The 14,310-nt window shown below is 37.8% G+C and overlaps 1 pseudogene; it reads right to left on the bottom strand.

Moving 5' to 3' along the window:
- Positions 1–13,446, bottom strand: part of LOC118574990 — a 38,762-nt pseudogene extending 25,316 nt beyond the window's left edge.
- Between the last annotated feature and the right edge of the window lie 864 nt (positions 13,447–14,310).

Below are 14,310 nucleotides of genomic sequence, written 5' to 3'. Positions count from 1 at the left end.
TGTATTTTCTATTTGTATTTGGTACATTAAAAGTTTGCCTATGAACGTAGAAAAATGACCTTAAAAAGTATAATATTTCCTGTTGTATTGTTGTTTGTTGTATAGTTTCTATGGTTAGAGGAAAATTAATATTCCTCCATTAAGACACCCAGCTTTCCAAGAAAATATCTTCATCAAAGAATACCACTTAATTCTTGTGACTCATATCTTAAATAGTTTTGATTCTTTGACAAAATTCTCTTTTGTGTATTTATGTTTGTTGGTACCATTAGTGTATTTTGATTTTATGTGTGTGTGTGCCACTGTGTAAATGTTTGATTTTTAAATATAATGATCAAAAGATAGAGGGTAACCTCCACATGCAGTTCTGTATAGTTAGAGGTGCACTCATGAAATTTCTGTGTATGTAAACTCAGGTAATATCACTTCACCTGAAACATTTTTACCTTCTGATACATTCCTTATTTTATTGTCAATGTCTGAAATTTAGAAAAATAAGTTTCAATGAAATATCATAAAATGATAGTGTTGGGGATTTACCTCAGTGGTAGAGTGTTTGCCTAGCAAGCACAAGGCCCTGGGTTTGATTCTCAGCTCAAAAAAATATCATAAATTAATAATAAAAATCTAGTGCCAGGCCTTGGACACCTGTATTTGAATTTTCATTTTTAGGAGAATCCAAGAGACTTACTCCAGAAATAAAGGCTGTGCTCCATGCCCTTTGTGTCTTCCAGAAAAAGGAGGTAAGATCCTATTTCTGAAGATATCACAACACTTCAGACAGCATGTAAAATTATCTATCTGGATTTACCTGGAATCCTCCCTACTGAGGACCAGCTCCCATAGTGACAGAAGTCATTCAAGCTCACAATGAAGAAAGGCCATCAGTAGTCCTCAGTAGTCCTGTCCATCTGTAAGGCCAGTGAGTGACTGCACTAGTCAGCAGAACAAAATATTCTGATAGGTGGAATCATGACACTTGTAGCCTTGAATAACTGTCAGTTATGTAAATGGAGTTAAGGCATGATGGGATAGGAAGGGAGCTGTGTCTTTCACTGTACTTCTACATCTAAACCCCACCCTATATAATGATACTTCTTTATATGGTAGACACAGATCATTATAGGATGTCATAACTTTTAAAATATACTGTTTTACCAACAGCAGTGTGTCTATGTACAATTAATATATTGACCATACAACTCTTACACTTAAAAATCAGGAAACTTTGTAGTAGAGGGGTTGTAAGACTCTTATGAGCAAGAGGACCAGGGAAACTGTTGCAAGACATTGTCTTCAAATTAAGAGAGACAATATGAAGAAGGGTTAAGGAAGTGGCAGGAATTAATGTGAGTGTGATAAATTATTTGAAAATCTCAATGCATTAATAAATACTTTTATTCAAAATAATTTATTTTGAGAAAAACTGCCTGTTGTTTCTGAACTTGATGGAAAGATGGTATTGCTGAAGACAATATATGGATGAGTCATAGACCATGGAGTTATCAAGCTGGTACTGGACTGCACTCTTCCACCCTAGTGCATAACTTTCACAGTTCAACTAGTGTAACAGGAGCCCAGCACTTAGTAGGCCCTCAGACTTTAGCACAACTGATTCAGTCATGGAGGGTTCAGTAAAAATGTAAAACTCAGCAGGTAGAGAACACCAGCTGTCAAAAAGGAAAACAAAGACCTAATCCAACAAAGTCCATTGTTTTGGGAATGTCTCTAAGTATACTATCTTTCTTTTTGCTCGGGTAGTTTCACTTCTGGCTAATAGCTCTGGTTAACTGAAGTATGTAAACTCAGAAGATGATTTTTGTGCTTAAGAACTCATCCTGATAAAGTCTTAGTGAAAGACTGAGATCCTGAGCACCCTTTATAGTAGTAAGCCAGCTAATAGAGACTTTCTATTATGTTAAACTCATATCCAAGCAGTGATCTATGGTGAATATCTACAACATTTCCTGAGGTTCCACCAAAATGTCAGAACAAGATCATGAGACATAAGGTGTCTCAGAACCTCAACCCAAAAGGAAACAAATTAGAAAGACTCCTGATCTGTCACATCTGCAGGTAATTTAGATCATGGTGCCTTCTTTTTGGACATGAAGGAGGTCAGAGATGGATGCTGATCCAGTGGTCAGGAACCATGTGAGATGACAGTGGATGCCTATATCTGCTCAAGTGTATGAATGTGATGTGGCTAGCACAGGTTGTTTTTACTGCATTTCTCTCTCTCTCTCTCTCTCTCTCTCTCTCTCTCTCTCTCTCTCTCTCTCTCTCTCTCTCTGTGTGTGTGTGTGTGTGTGTGTGTGTGTGCGTGTGTGTGTGTGTGTGCGCGCATGTGTGTGTGTGTGTGTGTGTGTGTGTGTGTGTGTGTGTTTCTATGCATTTCTCTTAGTTTAGTTTCCCTGTATTAATTCTTGACATTCCCAAGCATGACATTATCCTGCAAACTGGCTTAAGACATGGGCCTCTTGTTGTTGGGGACACAAATCTTTTTGGCTCATCTAGGTCCCTCAGTAAAACAAACAAACAAACAAACAAACAAATAAACACCTCAACCTGTCCCACTCTGGAAGCAGAAGTACTTTCTCTTTTTGTTTGTTGTTTGATTCCTGCTCAAAATACACACTGGCCCCAGTTTGGAGATGGCAAGGATTCAGGCTTCTCATCCAGGATCTCCTGCATCTAAGCAGAATGAACACAGGGAGGGAGAAATTGTTACACCAGGGGAGCATTCCCTCCACACTTAATCTGCTCTGAGATGTCATGAAGAAGAAGAAATTCCCCTGGACTGAGCCTGAAGGAAAAGTGAAATTTATACTTATTTTTCTTCATGATTTATGACTTCTTATTAACCAAAAATCCATATAATTTAAAAACTCTAAACACACAATTCTCTGTAAAATAAAAAAAACTAAGGGAAAAAAAAAACCACCTGTGATGCTGGTAATGGTGATGTCTGCCAGAAAACACAGCATGGACACAACATATTCTCCTTTCTGTCCAACATTGACCAAAGAGCTTTATTCAACTTTGGCTGGGTACTTTTTCAATGAGTATGGACAGCTCCTAGAAAGATTTCTTTTGTCTTCCAGCTGGCATCAGATGTTAAGAAAATGTTATAAATTTTAAAAATTAACGTTTACTTAGGTCCTAGTTTTTAGAGGTAGTTTAACCTGTATTTAACAACAAGGGACTGAATGGGAAAAGATCTTTTGCATAAAGTAAAAGTCATCACCACCTTCTCTGATAATGAGATACAGACTTACAGAAAACAAGCATAATTTTGGTGTCTTGCCTTTTGCCAGAGGAAACCAACCCTGCAGACCTGGCCCAACACCAAGTTCCTATAATTGTTCAACCAACTGCTTCAGCTATCTCTATCTAGATTTAACAAAACAAAATGTTATTGGAAGCAAAGGGGAAAGTTGAAGCCCATATTGAATGGTGAGACTAGACAGGCACATTGGTGTCCTGTCAGTTATCCTGGAATACTCGTCTGCTGCCTGTAAAGAAATCTAGGACCTATGATTTTCCTGAGTCTGATTCCTCCAGAGAAAAAGGTATACACTCTCCTGGTTCTGAAAGATGTATTTTTCTGCCTCATATTGGCAGAGGTGAGTCAACCCATCTTTTCTTTTAAATAGACAGACCTAGAAGGAGGTCTATAATGGGAAACGTAACTGGATCAGGATGAATTGAGGATTTAAAAACTCTCCAACTATATTTGAGGAGACATTAAATGCTAACCTCTTGCCCTTCCTTTACAGGGAAAATAACTTATAAAAGTGACATTGAGGGACTTTTAAAAGATTTACAGAATTTGGCCTGTATAACATCAGCTGAAAAGGGCCATGTTTGTAGAATGTTACCTCTCTTGGCTACAAGCAGAGGGAGGAAAGAGGAGACTGTCTCAGCAGGATTGCTGCCATCCTTCACATTGCAACTCCAGAGACAATGGGCAGGTTCTAGAATTCCTAGGTGCAACTGAGTATGTCAGCTTCTGCATAGCATAGTTTGTGGAAATAAAAATGTCTGTATACATGAGCACAAAGCATGGAAACTCAGCCCTTTATTTTTAGTGAGACTAAACAAAAGGCACTCAAGGTTTTCAAAAGTACTCTGAATTTAGTTCCCGCCCTGGGACTTCCAGATGCCACAAAACCTATTCATCTGTCTATGACACAAAAGACTAAGGGGATTTTACCCAAACGTTGAGGTCATGCATGGAAATTCCCTGTGTCACATCTGTCCAAATGATTTGACCGTATAGCCTCAGGATGGCCAACCTGTCAAAGATTTTTGGAGACTACTGCTAGCTTATTAAAAGAAAACAAGTGAGTTAACAGTGTCAGAATCTGATATTCATAACATCAACTGCAGATGAGGTCTTCCTCTGAGCAACAAAACAACACCAACTGTACAATGACTCTGTGACCCAGTACAAAACCCTACTCCCGGCCCCATCTTGAGTCCATTTTGTCAACAATCCAGCTGTCCTCTTGCCTGGTGATGACCTGCAGGTGCTCATTCAAGACTGAAAGATGAAACCAGGTAAATGGCAGAAACAGTACTTACTTAAATAGTTTTTCACCAACCGTGTACCTCATTTTAGGGAGAAGTACTGATTGACCTCATCTAGAATCTCAGATGGGGAAAAATAGTCGACTACCATATACATGCAACATTAGTTGGTGTACTTTTACAACTTGGCATGTCAACTGAATGATCTATAGATAAAGTGGGCTTCTCAATGCTGGGAAAAAGGACAACAAATAATCTTGTCCCTTGTAGGGGCTATGTGGCTTTCTGTAGAACTTACTGTGCTCCATGACCAGGCACTTGAACTCATTATCTGACAGATAACCCTAAGACAAGTTGGGCCTATTGATGCTCTGATGACACAACCCACAACCCAGCCTGAGTCTGCATGATTAAAAAAAATGAACAGTTCAAAGGCATATGTTAATGGAGGATGCAATAATAAAAGATCATTCTCTCAAAAAATATCTGCCTGGACTCTGACAACTAACACTTATCAGGCTACTCATCTGGAGACCAAAACCCTTCTGAGTTGTTCACTCCAAGGCATGTTATACCTATACTGGATACAATAGCATGGGGTTTCTCAGTCATATATCAGTTTTGTGCACACACAAATTGAAATTTGTACCACAAAGGGGTCCAAATGAGAGACCAACACCCTGGGAAGCTTTGGAAAGACTGACTTCTGCCAGAATCCAGCTCCAATGAGGGCAGGGTCTGAAGATGGGTGGATGCAAGAGTCCCCATGGGAGGAAACAGGCATGGGACACTTCTTAGTTTTGATTTAGGGTAGATGGACAGAGAGGAAGAACATTTTGATATGGCTTGTCCAATTCTGATGGGAGCCACTTCCAGTAGGACACATCCCAGGAGAGGATGAAAGGAGTTGGTGAGGAAAGGAAGTGAGCGAGGCCATAGTAATTGGGAGAATCTTGCAGCCTGACTGACTAGCAAAAAGGAAGCTTCTTTATTCCTACAGAATTCAATAATCAGGCATACAGTCATGATGTTCCAAAACATAGATTATATCATTATTGTTTTTGGAAATGTGTTTCACTTCCTTTTACTTATCTTTTCATCATCATTATCACATTATGACAGAACAGATATCCTTTCCAATCGTTTTCCCTCGTTTTTATATAATTAATAAACAGAGTTATCATTCTTACTCATTAAACTTATAAACCATTTTTTAAGAATCTAGAGGCTTATGGTAGTCTTTTCTCAGGCTTGTAGCTCTGGTTGCTTCAAGGATTTGAGACCAAAACAAAATTTCCAAGCCATTCTGGCATATTGCCATGTCCCAAATAGTTGTATTATTAATTCTTAATGGTCTGAGTGCCCAGTAACACTCATCAGGATAAAACACTTGCAGTTATTATTCAAATTCTGGCATAATACAATGTTCATATCTATATTTTTATACATTTTGTTCATAAATCTAATCCTGGCATTCTGTTGTTCCATGGCCATATGCCAACATAGTGGCTGTGCATGTGTTAAATTTTCTAAGAAAGAGAAGTCTTGATACCTCATATTTTTATCATCTTTCTACATCATTCTTTGCTCATCAGTATAAGTCTCTGTGTAGGGAAGAGTTATCTTCAGTTAATCTAACTTTGTTACTGTATATGTCACAAAATTGTCTGAGTATATTGATGGAAGAGGCTTGTAATCTGATCTGTGGCCAACTCCTCTAGCTCACTAAATCATGTTGACCTTTTTAAGTTTACTGTGTTTTGATTATCTTGTTTCTCACTAATCCAGGAAGAGATGTTTCAAGCATGTCTCACAGCCTTGTTGTTGAAAGTTTTCTCAGGTCCTTGGTTCCATTGTTCCCACCTGGCACTGTAGTCCATCAACCATTTATAAAATAACCACTCAGAGGTTTACTATTATTTACATACTGTATAGTCTATGGCAGGCCACTTGCTAGCCAGCTTTTATATCTTAAATTAACATATTTCTATCAATCTATGTTTTTCCATGCGTTTTGTGGCTTTAGTAGTTTGTTGGCATGTTCCTTGGGCAGCAGACTGATGTCTCCCCAGACTCTGCCTTTCTCTTTCCTGTCTCACCTTGGATTTCCTACCTGTCTGTAAGATGCTTTGATATTTACCTAAGCAACTTATTTATTAACCAGTGGGAAAAAATCTATTCACAGAGTACAGAAAGACATTCCCCAATACTTCCCCTTTTCTATCCAATCAAAAGGGAGGTTTTAATTTTCATATAGTAAAATTATATATAACAAAACAGTTATTAAACAAGAATTACTGTTACAATATATAGTCTACATGTTTTTGGCAAAATTAAATTATTCCATCTATTCTATATTTGTGAATCTAAGGTTTCATAGCTAATTTATCTTTTATCATACCCAATGAAAATTATAATTATAACTATCTAGGCTTCAACTACATCAGGGACCCCAGAAGGATATAATATAACCTAAGTAAACAGCAACAGCATTGTAAACAACTTCCAAAACTCTAGAAAAGCAGAGACAGCTGGCTGCCTGGACATTTATCTAAATGCTCTGTAATGTTGAGGTATCCATCTTCAGCATATAGTCCCAGAATTTTTCAGTCACTTTTTCCTGTGTTCATAAGAATGTCTGGCAATATCCTTTTGAAAGCAGGAAACTGAAGGACCATATCGTCTTGTTTTGGCAAAATTTAGTGGTCATTTTTTCATGGGTCCTGTACGTCCAGTCAATGCAACATTTTGTCAATCAGTCCAGGCAAGAACAATTTCTTGCCCAAATGGCTAACTTTTACCATAAGGAAAGCAAACTTCATATAGAGTTTCTTTGATGCCTATTATCTTTTATGTAGTAAATCAGTATTGACAGGAGCAGACTTGTCTCATTGTCCTTAAAGTCTAAGTTTAAACACTTTAAATGCCATATTCTGTAGGTCCTTGAAGTGTTTGAAGATTTCCTACCTAATCAAAATATATCTATATATACATAGAAAATTTAACTTATATGACTATAAGTTTGATTGTCATAGCTGACTCATGAACTGTATTTTTAATCACACATTATTGTTTCAAATGAGCTGCACAAACATAATACCTTAAACAAGAGTAGATACATACATATAGTATAACAAAATTAACTTTAAATTTGTAACAATAAACTAAAATCCATAGCAATGTAAAACATTTTAAACAAGTTGTTTCTGTTTAAAAGTAGACTCAATAATCTACCCTTCATCCTATTGTATCAATATCCTACATTTCTGTATCATATCCACCTTTCTTCTTTTAGAAAGAAACTTATTATGACCAATAGCAATTTGTAGCCAACCCCCAAACAAGGGCAAACATCCATAATCAATTTTTTGGTAATGTGGGCATAATTTTCTAGGCTACTTCCTGCTGATTGTGGGCACTGGTAATCTTTAAGGGATCCTGAGAAAATTAAGAATTATAATTAAATCTTGGCTGTAATAATCTGTGAGGATGGATCATCACATCCAGTTTCTTTGAAGTTGATTTTGGATGCTGGATTTTCTGGGCCATGGTTGTTTTTGGAAACTTTTCAGGGGGTCTTGGTTGATCAAACCATATTATCCTGGAAACAATCCATAAGTTCTCATTGTCTGTGGAAATAAAAGCAGAACCTATTTTCCAAAGCAACACATACTTAGACACAAATTTAGAAATCAAGATACCATTAAAATATGTGTATATTGTTTTAGCTCATCAGCCTTTATAATAAAATGTCTTTCTGCAGTTAAAAATCCCACAGGCAATATAATCCAGACATTCTCTATGATTTTCATTTTTACATGGTTTATTTTTACATTACTTTCATTGTTTCTTTAAAGACTTTATTTTTTAAAATCACCTATTACTTTACATAACAGTCTATTCTCTTTGTCCTCTTTCTTCCAAGCCTATGTATATTTTTACACATAATGTAAATCATTTGGAGGTTTATTCCATCTGAGTCAGTCTTATGTGCACATATAATTCTTTTTTTGATCATTACAAACTGCTGCAGGGCTAAGATTGAAGCTGCAGCCATGGCTGCTGACTCCACCCACTTCAGCTTCCCAACATAATAGAGGTACCCATGAAAGTCATGCTTATCCCAACAACTCTGGGATACACACTGCCATCAGACAGCATACAGCTGGTATATAAACCCTTTTTTGTCTGTATGAGTAATGGCTAAATCCAACATGAAATATTCTGTACAGGTTGAAAACATCTCTGTGTACTGAAGCTGGAATGTGATATGCTACACTCAAGCCCAAATGCTACAGTGTCTCACAGCCCATGTCCTACATATATGGCATGAGACATGAAATAGAAAGCTGTTTTTGGATATGTTTTAGAATCTCTTTTAAAGTTACCTCAGGTTTTAGGTGGAAACTCAAGCCAACACATTAGGCAGCCAAATGAAGCCAGAAGGATTCCTCCAGTCCTGCCTTACCCCACAGTCCCATGGCCACTTATAAAATAATCACTCAGAGGCTTAATATTATTTACAAACTGTAATGCCTAGGGCTGGCCTCCTGATAGCAAACTCATGTATCTTTGATAAAATCATTTCTATTAATCTATGTTTTGCCACATGTTCCATGGCTTTACCAGTCTGCTGCTATGTTGCTCCTTGGGTAATAGGGCAGCATCTCTCCACTCTCTGCCTATATCTTTACTGTCTCTCTCCTTAGATTGCCCACTTGCCTAAAAGCTGCCTTGCCATTGGCCAAAGCAGCTTATTTATTAACCAATGGGAACAACATATATTCACAGAGTACAGAAAGTATCCCACACTATAATCTCATAAACAGAGCTCTGGCTACTTTATCTGTGTCACCACTTACAAAGTGTAAAGAAGACCTTCTTCCTAGAAGGGGTGAATAGTATGTTCAGGACTGTCCCAGGGAAGCTTAGAAGCACCATTCCTGAGACAAGGCATACATGATTTAAAAAAATGTTCCATCAATTCTAATAACCCCAAATTGTACAAATATTAAAAGTGACCCAATTATGAAACTGGTAGAGATGAAAACCAAAGGTGGTATGCAGGTCATCAGGAAGCTCAGCTTTGCTTGATCTTTATCTTTGTCATTCAGCTGTTCTGGGTTTCAGACTTTTGTTCTTCCCATCAGATATGGCTGTGGCAGACTGTGGGAGGCTAAAAATATTTGCTACTTTCTTAAAGTACCTTTTTTTGGATGAGTAGCAATTTTCCCAAGGAGACTGAATCTGTTGAAATAGTACCTTAAAAAAAACTCCTGCATGAAGGAGTACCCTGATTTTCCTCTTTCTAGCAAAATGATCCAACAGTAGACTGATTTTCATGGCCAAAACCCTCTCTGTTAATAACGTTGATTTTAAACATAGAGTTAAAACTTCATTGTGTATCTAGACCTCAGAATTCTTGGTTGATAAAAGAATGAACAGGATATCAATGGAAACTCTAGCAAAACTCTCATTAGAGTACAGAGAAAGATTTATAGTCCTTCTTCCTTTACTTTGCCTCAGTTTCCTGAACCCCATATAGCAAGTGATCACCTCCCTATAGATTATATTTGGAAGAATTCCCTGTCTATTTTCCAGCCTCAGAGATCAGCTATTGAAAAAACTCTCACCATGCCTTTTTCAAGAAAAGACCATCCAGTTCTATGTACATGCTATTCAGTGAACTATCTGAGAAACCCAGGCAACCCCAGAGTCAGCCAGCAATTTCCCCATGTTTAAGTCCAGCGAATCCCTCTTTGTCAAGTGAGTAGCCAAAGGGACACTGGAAGTAACATTGAAAGGACCCTACAACATGTTTCTCTCTACTCCTATTGTGGTGCAGGTAGGTCTTCTTACACCATAGATGCACCATACCCAGGTAAAAAGTAGAAGCTACAGATGTGTCTCTTAAATGGACTGTCCCTGGAATATAGACCAATTGCTATTAAGGTTCCATTGGACTCAGCCTCCTCCAATCCCTGCCCCTGTACCTCTTACTGAGTCTTGTGTTTTAAACTATGTATATAAACACAAGGTTAAGAACCAAACCTCACCATTATGAGGTATGGACTTGAAACTGAGGAAGACTAACTGTAGTTGGAGTTTTCCTGCCTGGCCCATAGTCAGGACAAATCTCTCTTACCTGCCAGTCCCACAGTCACTCAGACCCAACCAAGAAAGCACACAAAAACTTATATTGCTTACAAACTGTATGGCCGTGGCAGGCTGCTTGTTATCTACCTTTTCTATCTTAAATTAACCCATTTCTGTTAGTCTATACTTTGCCACATGGCTTGTGGCTTACCATTGTCTTTACATGTTGCTTTTCATGGCGGCGGTTGGCAGTGTCTCCCCCCAACCTTCTACTTCCCAGAATTCTCTTCTCTCTTGTCCCGCCTATACTTCCTGCCTGGCCACTGGCCAATCAGAACTTTATTTACACAGAGCGATACCCACAGCACTTCCCCTTTTCTTTTTTTTTTAAGGAAGGTTTTAACTTTTACATAGTACAATTACATATAACAAAACAATTATCAAGCAAGAATTACAGTTACAATATTAAAGAAGATATCCTATCTATCATATTTATGAGTCTAAGGTTTTATATCTAACGTATCTTTTATCATAACTGAGGAAGTTATAACTATCTAGTCTTCAACCACATCAAAGACCTCAGAAGGATATATCATTACCTGAGAACCGGGAGAAGGATGTAAACATTTTTCAGGAGTCTTGCAAGAGTAGAAAGAGACAGCTGGCAGCCTGGACAGTCACTTAATGTTCCTTTGTAAAGTTGGGGCATTTGTCTTCAGCCCACAGGGCTAGAGTCTCTTGGTCACTTTTTTTAGTGTCCTGTAGAATGTCCTTTGCGAAGCAGGAACCTGAAGGACCATTTTGTCAAACAAAGTTCAGTGGTCACCTTTCTATGGGTCCTGCATGTCCAGTTGATCAAGCAGTCCACACAAGAACAGTTTCTTGCCCAAATGGCTATTTTTGCCAAGGTGAAGATAAGATATGAAGTGTCTTCAATGCCCATTCTCCTCTCTGAAGTAAATCGGTGCTGCCAGGAGCAGACATGTCTCACTGTCCAGAAAGTCTAAATTTTAAAAATATTTTAAATGCCATATTCTGTAGACCTTTGAAGTGTTTGAAGATTACCTGTCTATCTGAAATATCTCTGTGTATACCTAGAAGACTTAACTAACATGGCTATGAGTATGATTATCATAGATGACCAGTTATTAATCTATTTTTAATTATCCATTACAATTTTAAATGAGCTTTATAAACATAATACCTTAAACAAGAGTAGAAATATACACACAATATAACAAAATTAACTAAGTTTGTATCAATAGACTAAAATCTAAACCAATGTAAAACATTTTAAACAAGTTGTTGCTCTTTAGATGTAAGTTCCCTAATCTACCCTTTCATCCTATTATATCTATATCATATCCCCTTTTCATCTTTAGAAAAAGATCTCCTTTATAATCAAACTGCATTAAAGAAAAATATTGGTTTTTCTCTGTCCCACACCAGAGGGCTCTTCTGATTTGGGACACAAGAGTCTCTTAACCTTTTCTTTTAGCAATATATCTGGGTTTAGAGAAGAAGTGAGCCAATTCCATCTCCAAAGCCAGCTTGATAATTTTGGGAATGTGGGCGTAGATTTTCTCACTACTTTCTGCTGGAGGGGGGTGCTGTATCTTATAGGAACACAAAGAAAATTTTAGGATTATAGAGTAGTCCATTAGGATGAACCTCTGAGCCAGTTGCCTTGAAACTATTCTGGAAGTCGTTGTGTCATTGGAGAGCTTTCAGGTGGTCTTGGCTGATCAAACCTGATATATCTTAATCTGGAACAAATCCACAGCCTCTGGTTTTCTGTGGAAACAAAAGCAGAGACTCCTTTCCAAAGCAACATATGCTTATATCCAAATTTTGAAGTCAAGGTACCTTTAAAAATTACATATTTGTTTAACTCAACAGCTTTTATGATCAAATCTTTTCTTGCAGTTAAATACCCCAAAGACAATATAAACCAGATTCTCTGTGTAATATCCATCTTTGTAAGACTGAAACGCCGCTGTGGCTGCTGGCTCCGCTCACCTCAGCTTCCCAACATGGTGGTAGTACAGTTTACTGCCAGCTCTGGGTCTGGAGCCATGTGTACCATCAACTATCAGAAGCAGTTCTATCAAAGCTGTGCATAGCCCAGAAACTTTTTGTCTTTTTTTTTTTTTGGTTTTAAACTAGCAAAGACTAAATCTACCATGCAGCAGAGTGAAGTGTCACTTGTAGACTCCTCATTCCCGCCACACTGCAGGTCAGACTCACACTTCAGGAACCCGCCATAGTAGCTCAAACCGGCAGGCTGCCGCTAACTTGAGAGAAACAATTAGGAAGCTGTTTTTAGCTCTGTTTTAGAATCTTTTTTCTCAGGTTTTAGGTGGAAATTCTTGCCCCACATTGGGCGCCATTTGTAGTTGGAGTTTTCCTGCCTGGCCCATAGTCAGGACAAATCTCTCTTACCCGCCAGTCCCACAGTCACTCAGACCCAACCAAGAAAGCACACAAAAACTTATATTGCTTACAAACTGTATGGCCGTGGCAGGCTGCTTGTTATCTACATTTTCTATCTTAAATTAACCCATTTCTGTTAGTCTATACTTTGCCACATGGCTTGTGGCTTACCATTGTCTTTACATGTTGCTTTTCATGGCGGCAGTTGGCGGTGTCTCCCCCCAACCTTCTACTTCCCAGAATTCTCTTCTCTCTTGTCCTACCTATACTTCCTGCCTGGCCACTGGCCAATCAGAACTTTATTTACACAGAGTGATACCCACAGCAACTAATTTACAAAAGGTATTACCTGGCGTGACTACAGACTATCAGGCTATATCCCATCTTGGCCTTTACTTGTTGATGCCTACTTTAAGTATTTGTTTGTACTGCAGAATTGAAGGATGCTAGACTTTGTCTTTTTAGATAGAAATAGAGTTTGTGGTTGCATGGACATGCTGTGGCCAGATCCACTAACTATCAGGAACAAGAGTTCCTTTATAAAAGAGATTCCTAAAAAGATTGATTTAAAAGGATTTTGGACTTTGGGAAATAGGAATAACCTAACCAGTCAGAATCTACCCTGTGCGAAGGGACTCTTGGGATAGAGTTAATCATTCCCAAGGAAAAATCAGTCAGGACTTTTCATTATGCTTAGACATATAGCTTGCATAACATATAGGGATGTGCACTAAACAGACTGTCAGCTTATTTACTGAAAATACAGTGACTTTGGGCAGTCGTAATCAACATTAGAATACTCACAAGAGGCAAAATTTCTTATATCCAAAACTTTTAACTATACTTTTCCTTATTCTGATACCTTCTCTTCAGCCTAATGTGTTAGTTCATATGTATAAAGCAATATTACACAGCCTCTGAGAACACATGGTGGATATGTACTAGTGATTTAACTAAATGGCTCTTTTAATACTTTGAAAACTAAGAAAATAGGTTGATCAAGACTTAAAGGCAGTAAAGGTTCCTGTTTTTGAATTAAACAGATTACTTTATAGAAATTGTTCTACAAAATTGAAGAGATAGAGTTCTCATAACATAAAAGAAAGTGTGTATGGATTTGTAAGAAACCTGTTGTGTCTTTGCGAACTGATCAGGAATAATTAGAAATAATCTTGTCATGGTTGGGAAAATAATTGGTCCTCTTGGCTAGCTACACTATATCAGCACTGTCTGGACCTATAATTTTCA

Source organism: Onychomys torridus, unplaced genomic scaffold (assembly GCF_903995425.1).
Source record: "Onychomys torridus unplaced genomic scaffold, mOncTor1.1, whole genome shotgun sequence".
NCBI classification, from domain to species: domain Eukaryota; kingdom Metazoa; phylum Chordata; class Mammalia; order Rodentia; family Cricetidae; genus Onychomys; species Onychomys torridus.
The sequence above is the reverse complement of the archived record's forward strand: the minus strand, read 5'-3'. Positions and strand labels throughout refer to the sequence as shown.